We start from the raw sequence: 4,625 nt of genomic DNA, 5'->3' as shown, positions 1-4,625 counted from the left end.
AGTGCCGTGGCCTCACACGGCTCACATCAACCTCCAACTCCTGGGCTTAAGCGATTCTCTTGCCTCAGCCTCCCGAGTAGCTGGGACTACAGGCGCCCGCCACAACGCCCAGCTATTTTTTGGTTGCAGTTTGGCCGGGGCCAGGTTTGAACCCGCCACCCTCGGTATATGGGGCGGGCGCCCTATCGACTGAGCCACAGGCGCCGCAGAAAAGACACCAATGTTTTCCTTCACAATTATGACTACCTTCCCAGTAATTGTGGGTTGCTACAATGTCTTCTCTGGTAGCGTAAATCGTTGTTTGAAAGTTTAAAGAAACAAGATCGTAATTCACATAACATAAAAGAGTTTCAAGGTTCCGTGCCCATAGCACAGTGTTTACAGTGCCAGCCACATACACTGAGGCCAGCGGGTTTGAATTTCATGAACTTACTGACTGAAGGGTGCCCATTTAGGCAAATGCAATAAAACTGGCTCTAAAAGAAAGGGTACGAGATGGGTGGCGCCTGTGGCTCAGCGGGTAGGGCACCGGTCCCATATGCCGGAGGTGGTGGGTTCAAACCCAGCCCCGGCCAAATTAAAAAAAAAAAAAAAAAAAGAAAGGGTACGAGAGAATTAAGTGCTTGGTAGGATTTCTTTCTTTACCACAAAAGAAAAATAATCCGAAGGCAATGATGGCATTTCATCTTTTGTCTCCTACAGAGAATCCAAATATAACTTCTTCTTGAATCTAGCACACTAGCTTCATTTTCAAAATGCATCACTTTATTTTCCTTACAAGGCAGCCACACATTAAGCAGGTGACAGTCACATGATTTCTTCAGTAGGCCCCAAGGCATCCATGAGTGCTGCTGGAGCTCATGGCCAGAGGAGTCCTAAGGTTTCAGATATTAAAGCTTTCCCCACAGCCACAAGTTTCTTTGATGTTCAGGTTATTAAACACAAACTCACTGGATAATTTGTCTTCCACATAGTCCTTTTTGTTCCTAGAAGTGTTAGCTGTGCTTTCTTTTTTTTTTTTTTTTTTTTTGTAGAGACAGAGTCTCACTTTATGGCCCTCGGTAGAGTGCCGTGGCCTCACACAGCTCACAGCAACCTCCAACTCCTGGGCTTAAGCAAATCTCTTGCCTCAGCCTCCCGAGTAGCTGGGACTACAGGCGCCCGCCACAACGCCCGGCTATTTTTTGGTTACAGTTTGGCCGGGGCCGGGCTTGAACCCGCCACCCTCGGTATATGGGGCCGGCGCCCCACCGACTGAGCCACAGGCGCCGCCCTAGCTGTGCTTTCTTTTCAATGAATACCCTCATTCCATCTTGAACAACTTCATCAGAGTCTCCTTTTGTTTTTGTATATTCTAGAGTGTAAGAAAAGCCATTACACGCTCTGGTTCGGACACTGACTTTCACACATACGTATTCAGGCTAATCTTTCTTTCTTTTTTTTTTTTTTTTTGAGACAGAGTCTCACTTTGTGTAGAGTGCAGTGGCGTCACAGCTCACAGCAACCTCCAGCTCTTGGGCTTAGGTGATTCTCTTGCCTCAGTCTGCCAAGTAGCTGGGACTACAGGCGCCCACCACAATGCCTGGCTATTTTTTTGTTGCAGTTTGGCCAGGGCTGGGTTCAAACCCGCCACCCTCAGTATATGGGGCTGGCACCCTACTCACTGAGCCACAAGCGCCACCCATTCAGGCTAGTCTTTAAGAAGTTGTTTTATTTTGTTCACTGCTGAAAGTATCTGGGTGAGGGCAGCCCTGGGTGGGCTGCAGCTTCTGCTTGTTTACAGCCCCGACAGTGGCCTGGCACCCCAGTGCCCCAGCACCTTGGACTGGAGCTCAGCAACCTCAACCTCTCTCCATGGACACAGCTGGCGCATTGACTGTCATTGTTGTTTTAGCTGGCCCAGGCCAGGTTCGAATCCTCCACTCTCGGTGTTTGTGGCCGGTACCCTGCCAACTGAGCTACAGGCTCTGAGCCTGAAATACAATTTTTAAGAAAGGTATGTTCGGGCGGCGCCTGTGGCTCAAAGGAGTAGAGCGCCGGCCCCATATGCTGGAGGTGGTGGGTTCAAACCCAGCCCTGGCCAAATACTACAAAAAAAAAAAAAAAAAAAGGTTAGTTCAGTTTAAAATTAACAGTTTTAGGGGCAGCCCGATGGAAGTGGGTGGATTGCCTGAGCTCACAGTTTCGAGACAGCATCTCTAAACATAGCCAGGCATTGTGGCAAGCGCCTGTAGTCTCAGGTACTCCGGGGACTGAGGCAAAAGAATCACTTGAGCCCAGCAGTTTGAGGTTGCTGTGAGCCATGATGCCATGGCACTCTATCAAAGGCAACAAAGTGAGACTCTGTCTCAAAAAATAAAAAATTAACAGTTTTCATTTACTGAAATTATTAAGTACATGATAGTGTTGTACCTAGGAGTTCCATAAAGACCACACTGCTAAACAAGTCAAATTTACAGCAGAGTCCTTTTACTGAAGAGCCAGCCGGTGACTGCATCAGTGTCCCAACATGGGGTTTCTGAGAGCAGCTCCGAGTGCTTAAGAGGTTGGGTTTTTTTTTGTTCGTTTGTTTGTTTTGAGACACAGCCTTAAGCTGTCACCCTGGGTAGAGTGCCATGGTATCACAGCTCACACAACCTCCAACTCCGGGGCTTAAGTGAGTCTCTTGCCTCAGCCTCCCAAGTGGCTGGGACTACAAGTGCCCACCACAACACCTGACAGTTTTTTGTTGCAGTTTGGCTGGGGCCAGGTTGGAACCCGCCACCCTCGATATATGGGGCCAGCGCACTACTCACTGAGCCACAGGCACCACCCAACACCCGGCTATTTTGTTGTTGTAGTTGTTATTATTGTTGTTTGGCAGGCCCCGGCTGGGTTCAAACCCACCAGCCCGGGTGTATGTGGCCAGCACCTTACCTGCTGAGCTACAGGCCCTGAGCCAAAATAATGTACATTTTAAAGTATATCTAATTGAAGTTTCTTTTTTTTTTGCCATTAAATAAATATTTTATTTTGTCTGTATCACTGAAGATGCTATTACTGTTAGTTTAGTATTTTATTTAATTGAAAAGTCTTGGGCTAATCTCTGGAGAATTTTCATAGGCAAACTCTTCAGTGTGGGCTGGATCAGTAAACACTCCAATAAAATTAATTTCCAGGAAGAATGGACCATCCACTTTATCATCCAAGGTAAATCCTATGAAAGAGATCTTGTCAAGCAGAAGTCAGACTGAACATCCAGGATTCTTCCTTGATTTGAGAAGAAAAATTTGGAAAAAGGAATCTTGACCTCCTGCCTGTAGGGCCCCCCACGGGTGAACATGAAATAACTATACATTTGATTCTTCCTCTGGATAAAATCTGAGTCCTCCTTGATATTCACCATCTATGGTCAACCATCCCCATGGACCCAGAGATACAGAGTGTTAAACTGGGACCAATCATAAGACTTCCTCCTCTCAAAAGAGCCCCTTGGTATCCTGGATATCATTGCACAGTATCCACTTTGGCTATTATCTCCATCATAAGGTCCCTCAGAACTCAGAGTTCCATAGAGCAGTGCACTTTGGTTATTCTTGCCCATTTTTAAGAATACTTCACTTCTGCCTCCAATTGTCTTATCAGAAATCACTATTCACTTATCTAAATCTTCTTTCCCATGGACCTGTCAGACGACCTTGGCTTGTTCCAACAAGACCTCGTGCAGAGGGCGGCCTTCTGGCCCTATCCAATCATTCACAAGTTCATCCTTCAAACGCCTAAAATGGTCCTTTATTTCATCTCTAATTGCTTTATCAAAACTAATTCTTGGCTTCTCCTCAGGAGAAGTTGTATCCAAGGCAACTTCTTGCTGGTGTTGTTCCTGCAACCCCCTTTGAGTCTTCCTCTGTGAGGAGGCTTTGCCAGGAGCCACCACTGGTTTCTGAGGACTATTGGAACAATAGTCTGCAAAGTGAATACCCAAAAAAGGATGCAAGCCAATACTTGGCTTTGGGCATTTTCTGAGAATATAAGTGCTAGTCAGCAATTTGTGAAGAAAAGCCATGGTTTGAAAAAAAAAAAAAAAAGAAGTCAAAATGTAAATTTCTCCCTGAATCACCAGAGAAAAAATCTTCAGCCAATAGCCCAATTCTACCTTCCCTCAGTCTGTGATTTCCGCTAATTGAAGTTTCTTGAATGTGGCCTTATTTCACTACAGTTAAATTAATGGAGCCTTCCAACATGCAGCACTTACACAACCCACAGGGAAGGAAACTCTAGATTTGGAATCTAATTTGGGAAGATAATATGATTAAATGTAACAAGATCAGTGGGTTCATAAATAGTGGCTTATCAACATAATACTGAACAGGGCGGTGCCTGTGGTTCAATGGGTAAGGTGCAGGCCCCATATATTGAGAGTGGTGGGTTCAAACCCAGCCCGGCCAAACTGCAACAAAAAAAAGCCAGGTGTTGTGGCGGGCACCTGAAGTCCCAGCTACTTGAGAGGCTGAGGTAAGAGAATCGCCTAAGCCCAAGAGATGGAGGTTGCTGTGAGCTGTGACACCATGGCACTCTACTGAGGGTGACAAAGTGAGACTTTATCTCTAAAAAAGAAAAAGACAGAGTCTCACTATGTCGCCGTA

At 46.0% G+C, this 4,625-nt stretch overlaps 1 pseudogene; it reads right to left on the bottom strand.

Annotated features, from left to right (window-relative positions):
- Positions 1 to 2,471: 2,471 nt before the first annotated feature.
- Positions 2,472 to 4,080, bottom strand: LOC128593278 (complex I intermediate-associated protein 30, mitochondrial-like; annotated as a pseudogene).
- Positions 4,081 to 4,625: the final 545 nt, after the last annotated feature.

This window comes from Nycticebus coucang, chromosome 9 (assembly GCF_027406575.1).
Source record: "Nycticebus coucang isolate mNycCou1 chromosome 9, mNycCou1.pri, whole genome shotgun sequence".
NCBI lineage: Eukaryota > Metazoa > Chordata > Mammalia > Primates > Lorisidae > Nycticebus > Nycticebus coucang.
This window is presented reverse-complemented; position numbering and strand designations above follow the sequence as displayed.